Source organism: Peromyscus eremicus, chromosome 10, assembly GCF_949786415.1.
Source record: "Peromyscus eremicus chromosome 10, PerEre_H2_v1, whole genome shotgun sequence".
In the NCBI taxonomy this organism is placed as follows: domain Eukaryota; kingdom Metazoa; phylum Chordata; class Mammalia; order Rodentia; family Cricetidae; genus Peromyscus; species Peromyscus eremicus.
In genome coordinates, this window is record NC_081426.1 from 42,644,400 (window position 1) to 42,656,161 (window position 11,762).

An 11,762-nucleotide genomic window follows, 5' to 3' on the forward strand; every position below is an offset into this window, starting at 1 on the left:
GTTACTTAACCAACCGTCTGAGACCTCTTTTCAGATAATTTTGTATATTGATAGCAAGAGGATGAAATTGTGGTTCCCGTGATATTAAAATTAATGTGTGATTGTGTGTACATGCTATTTTACAGAAATGAGAGAATAGGACCATAATGCTCTCACATATAGAAGTGGAAAATCTCGTAAATGATCCTTGTATACAAATCAATGATGGAAAGTAAATGTTAGTTTTCCAAGACAGTTTTTGCTACACAGAAATCCCATAACAAGCACTATAGTAGACCTACCTAACTTACTAATGCCATTGAAACATCCGCACCTTTTCTGAGTATGTGGGGTGGTCCCACATGCAATAGCAGACTGCTACTTAGGCAGGATATGATAACCAGAGAAGCGTACTAGCTACAGCCAGTGCACCCAGTAGTGAATGACAGCTGGGCTGCTCTTAGAAGATGAACAAGCCCTTATGGATGAGAGATTTTCCTGAGATTAGCTTGAGCTCTTAAGTGATGGATGAAACCAATTTCAGGGAGACAGATTGTGTCTCAAAGAATGGGGCTTACATAAAACAAAAGACTGTTTTGTTTTGTGTTTTATTCTTAGCATGTCAGTTATACACATGAAAAACAGAGGGTCTATGAACTGTCAAACAGTCCATATATAATCAATGGTAGATCCTATTATTTGTGCTAGCATTAGGATTATTTTTCTTGCCAGAATGATAAGATGTCAATTATGATTGATCTATTTTTTGTGCTTCCACAGAGAGAGAGGTCTTGACATATGACTCTCTAATTTTCACCCAGATCACAATGCTTTCTATCATACTTAACATATGAATTGGTTTTAAGTCCTTTTCTCTAGACTTACAACTTGTTCTCAATACTCACAAGCAGATGTCCAATTATATATACTCAAAGGAAAAATTTGTAACAGTTCAATGAAGGGACTTGACTGTAGGTCATTTGACATAGGGTGACACCAGCATTTCCCCATGGCTGGATGGTTTCAACAGGATGCTATGATGCTTTAATTAAGTGACATCATCTCTTTAGCCACAACCTTGGTGTTTTTCTTCTACTAAGGGAAACAACTCACTTAACGAATAGATTAATTACCACTTTTGGTTTTTAAAAACATTTTAAGAAGAGGTATGTAGCTGTGATGATGAGGGAGTGTAAAAGTGAGGATAGTCTGTGAAACTAGATAGAAGACTATACGAGAGATATTGAAGAAAGACAAGGAAGGCAAAAAGGCACATGTGACATGAAAGGTCACAAAGTACAAGGTGTCACAAGGATGACACAATGCAGAGGGGAAAAAGGAGCAGGAGAGAAACAACAAAGAATGTTGTTTGAAAGTATGTCAATGAAAGCTAATATTTATATATTAGATAAAAATACAAACATAAATATTTTAAAAATAATAAATTATGTATTTTAATTTGGAAAAATTGAGAGTAATGACTAAAAAATAAGCACCTAGAATACTTAAAGTTTATTTTCATGTTCCTTTAGACTTACTTAAATTAGTATCACAACAAAATCCTAGTCATTTCCATCTTTTTAATGACAGCTGTCATTGTCAATGCAGCTCCAATTTATTCAGCTTTCTGTGTTGGCAGGCTGCTAACCAGCACAACACCCTGATCTACACTGCTGCCGCCCCACCCTACATTTAGACACAGGCCCTCATGGCAGAATTTCTGTTAGTGGTGGCTTTCATTACTACAGCATCTAAGCCTTGGACTGAGTGAACTGCATTGGTTGTTCAATTAAAGGTAGATACACATAAGAGTTTTTTTCACTGAAAAAAAAATAGCATCTTGTAGCATATTAATTTTCTTGTTTGCTTAGTTCATATAGATGACGCTGAGTGATTTTGACAGATAATTTGTTCTTTTATTCTCAAATGGTCAATGCTCCAAGTTAGGAGTTTGCAGGCATTCTCTCTAAAGGCCATACCATAAATGAGCTTTGCCTGCCATATAGTCTCTACTGCAATTGCAAAGCTCTGCTATTGCTTTACAAACATAGACAAGCTATTATAGAAATGAATGTACAGATCTAGATTGCAATACATCTTTATTTTCTAGATCAAGTGGGCTAGCTTTGGCCCTTGGGCTACAAAGTGAAGAAATTTGAATTTGCGTATACACAATTAATCTCAACACTCTTTTCAAAAACCATCTACATAAAATTAGGCATGATGTGGTTTGAAACAGTTTCCTTTATTCAAGAATTAGATAAGAAATGTTTACTGGTTTTCATTTGGGGTCAAGCAGCTCCTGAAGGTGCAATGGAGACCGGGTCTTTTATGATAGAACTTACGGTTTAGAGGTGGAAGGTGGTAAACCATAACCCCATGTGTGTCAATTCCAGTAATAGTGTATGGAGTTAAGCTTATGTAGTTGAAAAATTCCTATTGGAGACACTAAGAGCTAGCAATGTCCAGGAAAGTCTCCTCAGGAGCAGAATCATCTGGGGATAGCCACATGGTTCCAGTTGGGGAGCATAAAACAGCAAAGGCCTGGAGATTGAGTGGAACACTATGACTAAGCTATGCAAATGTTTCTCCAGGATAATAGGCCAGAGAAAACCAAGTGACAAGGATAACAAGTCTAAGAATCTGTCAACATGGTGCTTCTCTGATGATATTAAAGCCCACTCTACACTCACATTTACTTGTTTGTAGGTAATAGGGACAAAAGCCTATATATGGTTTCTGACTTTCTCCTTCATTATCTCTAGGCTTAAATTTCACATCAAATCAACATAGTCCAAATCCAACTTCATGTGGATGACCTCAACAGTCACAGGTTACTGCATCTTCAGAAGGTCCTACTTGACTTACCACTCTAACATTGCTGTCTTTAATTCATTAATAGTGATCAATTGTGTATATCTCTGTGTCGACGCATGTGTGGGTACACAGGTATGTGTGAGGGTACACATGTGCATATGTACATGTACATGTGCAAGCCAGAGATCAACCCCAGATATCGTTACTCACTGGGATGTGAGAATCATAGATGAGGCTCTATTAACTGACCAGCAAAGATCAAGAAACCTGTCACAACTGAGTTTCCAGTTGCTGAAATTACAGCGTGTGCCACATCACCTGGCTTGTTACATGGGTGACAAAGGTGAAACTCTAATCATCCTGTTTGTATAGCAAGCACTTGACTGACTGAGCTGTTTTCTAAGCTCCTCATGTCATGTTGTAATTCATTAAAATTTATATTTATTTATCTTGGGTAAGCACGTCTATGCCATGTCCTATTTGTAGAAGTCAGAAGATAACTCATGGGAATATAGTCTCCTTGAACTATATGCCTTCAGGAGATCAACCACAGGTCCTCAGTCATGGTAGTAAGTACTTCTAACCAAGGAGCTATCTCGCTAGCCATATTTGCTGTTGCTATTATTAAAATGGGTCTCATGTCTTCATTTCTCACTGGAGGCATGAGTTATTTAGCTTGTCTTTGTGGAGATGCAGAAACAACATGAACTGTAGGATTCAGAGCAATTGTTTAAAAACAATTCTAGGGCATAAGGAAAACGTCCCTGAAAAAGTAGTGGAAAAATCTACGAGCTGATATAGAAAGACTGAGAAGAAGAGCCAGGAACAGAAGGCAGAGGTGACAGACAGCATGTAGGAACATGTCAAAACATCCAAACGCCAGAGAAGATGTGTTTACACTTCTTTATAGTGTGGCTGCTTGTGTTAGGTGAACAATGATGAAGATCCGTCAATGAATACAGCCTGCCATGCCCTACAAAATGATAGTCATGAAAACCACTTTCTAGAATCAGTTAACTGTTTGTGTTTAATCACACTTGCTTTTGTAAAGCTTCCTTTTAGCTCTGAGCCCAGGAGAAAGCTCATAAATAAGTTGTTAAAATATGGAAGTAAAATAGTACAAAATGGATGTATTCATAGATTGGCATGATTTTTACAAAGACTTTCACTCATACTTAGGAGCCCAATTGTCAGGGCCCTGCTTTCAAATAGTCAAGAATATGGAAATGCCTTTCATATTCTTCTGAAAGGGGCATTTCTGAGTTGCAAAGCCATCTTTTGCCGTGTTTCAGCATCAGTCATTAAATTCATTTTTATTTTAACGCCTGAGAAAAGATTGGAAACATCTTATGCATTTCTGAGCATCTTGCTACTCAATTAGTGAAGCAATCTGAGCTTTTCTATAAAGGGAGGTTTGCACACAGCAATGGAAGCTTGGAACCATTAGAAAAGATGTGGACAATGAAACTAAAGGGAAGAGGAATTCACAAATTTTACTTTACCAAGTGTTTTTCTTTTCTTTCTTAAAGCTTCTTGAAGAGAAAATGCATTCCTTCCTTTAAAACTTTACCACAGAGTCTACCTGTTCAGTATTTATAATAAGCAAACTTCCTCACAAAGAGCTGTTTTACCCCTTAAATTATTGTACATGTGAAATGAAGTGAAAAATGTCTACAGTGGCTCCTTCTGGCATTTCTGCTTACAACTCATGACTCCTGTCAACCTCCTATGTCTTATCAGACCCTTCACCAAAACAAGATTTATTGATCACCAGCCACTGGATGTTTTAGGTCATTGATAAATCTTGGATAGCACAGGAGATTCCTGAATGAATATGTCACTTAACAATCTCTGCTACAATTTTGGCTTTCATGAATATGAAAGTTGGCTACTATAGTATTCAATATCTATTGATAAACTAAGGTATAGTAGCCAATAGATTTTTCACAAATCCATTCTTTCTCCACCAAGACAAATTCATGCCTTCCTGCTGAAGTGTTCTTTCCCTACTGATTTTATGGCACCTATTCATGCTCATGCATTTATTAGATCATTTTTTTATTGTGCAATTTTGTCTTTTAAGACATGGTCTTGCTATATAGCCCAAGTTGATCTGGAATTCACTGCACTTTTATCCCATTTCTCAAGTGTTGCAATAACATATCCAACTCTGCATGGCTCAAGTATCACTTCTTAAGGTGAAACTTCTCTTCTTCCCTCATTAGGCACTTCTCCTCATATTCACCTAGGCATTATATCTCCTCTTTAGTACATATTTGGGGAAACTATGCCACAAATTTCTCCTTAAAGGTCACTCCCTGAAAATACACAGACTACAGTGACTGAAGAGTCTGTGGATGTCTGCAGTTTTGTAGATATGAAACACTTCTTCAGACACTCAGAGGTAAGCTAGTGGGTAATGAGTAATGCAGTATAGAGGAAGATCAACTAGAATATGAACACAAATAACTCCATTTATGTCAACAAGTTTCTGTAGTTTTGGAATGTTCATTGCTCCAGTATTTTCTGAGTAAAAATATTACTCACAAAGTAATTGTCTATTAAGAAACAATATTTCCCAAGGACCACATTTACTTGTGAAGCCAAGTGAGCCAAAGTCACTGCATAATTTTAGCTGAATGTTTGCTTTATTCTACTGGATCTTCAAGGGGCCCCACCCAACTATTCTGTCACAAAAAAAGAAGTAAGGATTTAAAAAAATCTGATATGCAGGATCTCAGAGAAAGAAAAACATGGTGAATGTATTTTCTTAGTTTGGATGTGCTACTTTCCTGGAGGATGATGACTACTCACTGACTACAGGACAACTGATTTCATGTTGATTCTAACTGAGAGCAGCCATGATGCTAAACCCTGTTTAGAAGGTTATGACTCCTGTCTAAGTCTTGACTCCTTCGTTTGCTGAGTCCACATGCTTTTTTAAGGGAGGTATTAATCGCCTTTCCACACCGGCTTAGTGGGCATAAGCATCACTCCTGCAGAGAAAGTCATGGACAGCTAGCTGCCTGGACAATCCAAGCTCTGTTAGTTCCTTTAAGTTTTCTATACCTATTCTCATAACCTCTTCATTTTGCTCATTTCTCTACATCAAATGCTTGATTCTGGAAGCACAGAATTCTTTTAATGTCATAGAATTTAATGACAAGAATAATAGAAATTTAGTATTAAAAATTCTCAATCAATGAAGCAAAGTTATCATGTCTTTTTGCTTACTATCCCTGTACCTTTTCAATGTTTCTTTTTTCTGGTATGGAGCACCTTGCGGTTTTACTTTAATAGATACATGCTTTCTATTCATACTGCCCATTTAAATCTCTCCCTCTTTAATTAAGGCCTTGTATCTGATCTCAGCTTTAGTATACTTTACCATAATCAATATTTATGATATTGTCTCCTCAGTGAAGAAGAACCAGCTGATACTTAGTTATTCAGTGCAGTAGGGTATAACTGTGTTAAGACAAAATCATGTTTTCTCTGCAGAATCAGAATTTTTTTACCATTTTTTCAAAACTATGTATAAGAAAAACATTACAAGACTTTCTCAGTTTTGACAATGTCACCCAAATTGTTTCTGCAAAACTATACTATGGGCATGCAAATCATGTTACCATAGAGAGCACCCTGCTTAGGTGATTACAGTCAGTCAGGCAAGATGCTGTTTTTTGACATTGTGAAATTCTGAAAAACACAGGAACATAGGCAACAACATTTTTATCTTACCGTGGCCCTACCCTCAAGTTGTGTAAAGCAAAGGTGCAAAAGTGCTGGATGAATTTTACACATTTATACAAAGAGCTATAAACAACAACCATCACAAGATATGGAACCTGTCAAGCTCATGTATCTCCACCATATACACTCCCATTCTAAATCTGTACTTGAGAGGGATAGACACTAAACACTATTGTGATGCTTCATTAATAATTCTGTTTGAACTTCATCTAAAGAAAATCATATAAACATAACATTATGTGCTTGAATTTTTCTTGGGCATTACAAAATCATCCATAGATTAAATATAAGAAGGATTTTCTGTGGCTGTTGGTTGTGGGATTTTTTGTTTGTTTTCTGGGGTTTTTTTTGTTTTGTTTTGTTTTGGTCCACTCTGGATACCTTCTAATATTGTAGGCATCTGGATAAATTTCAATATTTGATTATTGTGGATGAAACTGTAATAAACCATCTTTTAATGAACCTTTGGTAATCGTGTGTATGGTGATCAGTTTTCCCTATCAACCTGACACATTCTAGTATTACCCATGAAGGGACCCTCAATGAGGAACTATTGAGGCAAAGCTTGCCTGTGGAAATGTTTGTTGGCAATTGTCATTATTAGTTTAATTGATGTGGGAAGGACCAGCATAAAATGAGTTGCACCCATCCATAATTTTGGGATATAGAATGCATCAAAAAGGAGAAAGGAGCTGGAAACAAGCATGCACATGTCTATTGTTCTCAACTTCTGTCTACAGATGTCAGTTTTGTCAAGGTCTTGCTGATGTGACTTTCCTGCCATGATAGACAGGAACCATGAGTTATGAACCAAATAAACCCTATCTCCCTGAAGTTTCTGCTTTAAGAATATTTATTACAACAAGAAAAATGATCTATGGCCATATGTGCTTTTTCTTTTGGGGTATATACCTTGAGATGGATTTGTGAGCTTACAGAAAATAAACAGTCCATTCTGAATTTTAAATGTCCATGATGCTTTTTGTAGAGTTCATGCCTTTTATCATATAAGATTTAGTTTGATTCCCATACATATGGGATTGCTTCACATATTATAACCCTTAAATTCCACAATCATTTCTATAGAAAAAAATCTTTCAATTTAAATAATTCTTGTAGCATACTGGGTTTTTAGGATTTATAACCAGAGCAAGTTCTGAGTCAACAAGTGATCTTCTAGTTCTGAAGCTACTTTAGTTTTTATGGATATGTGACCTGGTTATATTTTTGCACCAATATTTTCCATGACAAAATGTAGTCATAGAACATTCCAGTGATGCCCTAATCCAAATAATTCATGCATAAAATATTTTTAAAATATTTGTATTTATTATTTTATGTGCACAGATATTTTGGCTGAATGTAACTCTGTAAACCCTATGCATTCCTGGTGCCTACAGAGGCCAAAGTGGGTCATGGGATCTCCGGGTATACTGAAGGTATAGACAGTTTTTAGCCATTATGTACATGCTTGGAATTGTACCTGAGTCTTTTGAAATAGCAGCTAGTGCTCTTAACTAGTGGGCAGTTTCTCCAGTCTACAACATAAGGCTTAACCTATGAGTAATACATATTGAATTAAGGCTACTCACCTATGACAGAAAGCTCTTATTCAGAACTTTTTCCTTAATTATTATACACAATACTGAGAATTATTTAACTTCAGATTTGATTAGCAATATGAGCACACAGGCAAAAATACATTTGGGTATCAATAACAAGAAAATAAAATGTAAATATAGTGTCTCAACCATTATAGTTAAGGATAATAGCTATTGTATGTTTTCTTTTTTGTGGATCCTAGATTTTTATGTAAATACATGAAATCATGTACGTATGTATGACATGAAAGTGAAACTGTCTAAGAAGACTTGGGGAGAGAGGAGAGATAAGGAACTGGAGGTGGAGATATGAAGGATGTGCTTAATTTACAATGAATATATATATATAATATATGTGTATTTATGTATATATATAAATACTTTTAATTAAATATCAAAAGTCATGAAATTACATAAAGACATTTTAAAGGATCATCTAGCAATGGCTTGTGGATAATATGGAGAAATTAGCTTATGGATCTCAAACATAAATTACTAGATTAGGCATATATTTGGCAAGCCTGGATTAAAATTTTGCTTTCCTATTATTGCCCTTTCTTCCTAGATCTCTAGGTGGCATGTTTTTTATGTCCTGTGTAGCCTTCTTCAAATATCTGACCTTGTAAGATGGAATTCACCCCTCAAAAGTTTAAGTTCCAGAGCCACTACTCACAGCAATAATTTTTTAATTTATAGTTAATTTAAGTAAGTGATATTGGAAAATTATAACAGCTACTTTAATGTTTATTTATTTGGCAATGTGTTTTGAGTGCTTTCAATCTGTCACAAATGATTTTGATATTTTATAGACTTGAAAATGTAATTCTCAGAGTACATCTATGAGATTGGTGCCGTGTCATTCTTTGGGAAAAAGAATAGCCAATCCTGCATACAAGTCTTCTAATTATCTGCTCTGGTGCATGAGATGGGACTTGAAAAAGTTCCCTATAGAGTCTTCCCAGTCTATAAGGTGCTGATGGCCTTGAGTGGGTGTATCTGTCATTGTTTTGTTCAAGACATGGTAACTGGTCAACTCCAGTCAGTATCTCTGATCTTTTCAGGGGAAGGAATGAGGTCCTTTAACAGAAGGCGAGAACATTGTACCTTCATCTGTTGCCAGGAGAAACCACTAGCCATGGGGCACTGACACCACTGTGGAAGCTGCTTTTGTTCTGTGTTCTCTCTAGATGAGTAATGCAATGTGTTCTCCTTGGTGACTCTGCTACCAATACGCAATAGACAGAAGTGCTTCAAATTCTCCTGACAGCGGGTGCCATGTCTTTAACTATCCATGCTTTATGAAAGAGAAAATTGAGTTGAAGTGTGTTTAAGTGCCCAAGGTGACTGAAGTGTCAAAGTGAAATAGCCCACACATTTTTTTTATTGTAAATATGGGTTTTTCCTTTATGTGTTTTATTTGAAATTATTATTCCACAGCAAAAGTAAATTGAGGACTCTGATGAAATTGTGGATCCATGAATTTCATGAGATCCAGGGTGATAAAAGTAATAATTATTGCCCAATAGGCTACTAAAATGATATGAAAGTAACCCAAATTTGTTTCTTGAAGCTATGAAGCTACCATGCTTTGGAATCATTCAGTCAACAGATCAGTAGGTAGAAAACAAGAGAGAAAGACACAAATGTGAGGACCGAATGTGTCAGTAAAAGTTTGGAAATGGTGCCTACCTTACTCTAAGTGCTAGTACATTTTCATTGGTTATACCAGTGGTACCAATCTGCATTGTGAACACCCAATGTCCACTTATTGTAGTTTTAAAGACCAACTATTTTTCTTATGTTAATATTTAAAGTAAATCCATTTTTTTCAAAATGTAATTTTCTATTATTTGAAATTAGTAGATGTCACCTTCTAATAATCTCTGCCTTTCAGAGAACAATACTTCTTAGTTTGCATTAGGTTCCTTCTATATTATGAGTTCTACTCACCTTTCCCGCCAAATAACTACCTTTGTCATGTATTCTTTTGCTTATTTTCACATTTATAGGCAATTCTCTGACCATAAGCTAGTAAACAGGAAACTCCAGTCTCTTTTTGACATGTAATTTGAAGAGTTTAAGTGATTTTTATATAAAGATATTAAGCTAAGAAATGCCAGCTCACACCCCAATGCTCATATCAGTTTCATGTTGGTTCAACTTACTTACATTTTTCTATCTTATTCATATTCCAGGATCTTAACAGATCTTTATGCAGCTATTTATAAACCTCATAATTGTCCATGTTAGTACCATGTTTTCTGATTAACTAACTAGAAAAAGAAATCTAAAAGAGATTCTAGGCCATATAGAATACACATTACATATAACAGGAATGTTCATGCAGGCTCTTGGTCATTGACATAGCCTGGATTAAATTTCCTTTTCAGTATGTATATGTGTACTCATAAAGTATTTCATATGCTCAAGAACATAGCTTGAGTTCAATCCACTAGCTACATAAACAATCAACAATTGGCTACTCTTCAAGCCACACACTTTTGTGCACCTTACCATGAAGTAGTGCATCTCAGAAAAGTCACTTATGCTGGCTGTGAAAACAGAGCCCTGACACAAAATCAAAGACAATGTACAACAGGTGTGTGTGTGTGTGTGTGTGTGTGTGTGTGTGTGTGTGTGTGTGTGTATTCATATGGGGAGTTATACCTTGCTTGATGGGGAATTAGAGGATTCAAGATAAACCCTTCAAATTCCCCGTGCCCCTGGATCTTCAGAAAGTGGTTATTTCGGTGATTGACAGAAATGTGAAATGATGCAAAGAAAGAAAAAGATCAATCCTCAAATCAAAAGAAACCAAATCATAGTTTTTCCTTTTTTTTTTCTCCTTGGAGCTGCTAATTATTGCCACTTACCAGACAACTCCCGCTTACTCTACTTTGATTCTAACTGAGAACAGTCAGGTTGTGACGGCTCATTAGGAATGTTTTGATTTCTTTCTGCCTGGTTAGACACATATCTCCAGATTACTTAGCTGCATGTTATTCCCAGGGCTCCTGCCTCTGAAAGGCAGGGAATTTCTCTCCACTCACCCCACCGGCTCCCACTCTGCGGGATGCAGGCATGCCTCTGTAGTGAAGCAAATAAGTAATTGTGTATCCTTCCAAGAACCTCGTATCAGAAACTCTACCTATTAGGCAACCTCACATATGTGTCTTCTGAAATTTCCTAAATTTTTTCATAGATGTTAATGGTACAAGTAATAGAAGTATAAAGAATGAGGGTAGTGGGGCCTGGAGAGATGGCTCAGTGCTTAAGAGTACTTGATGCTGTTTGAGAGGACCAGAATTTGGTTCTCCACATCTAGGCTAGAGGGCATACAACCAACTGGATCTGATGCCTTCTTTGTACTTCTGTGTGCATGTGAGTGTGTGCACATATGCAAACACACACACACACACACACACACATTTTAAAAGAAACAAATCTTTATTTTTTTAAATTATTTACATAGTTATTTAATTTATGTTCATGAGTGTTTTGCCTGCACATATGTCTGTGAAACATGTGTGGGCCTGGTACAAATGGAAGACCGAAGAGGGTATCAGACTCTCCTTGACTGGAGTTACAGATAGTTGTGAACTTCCATGTGTA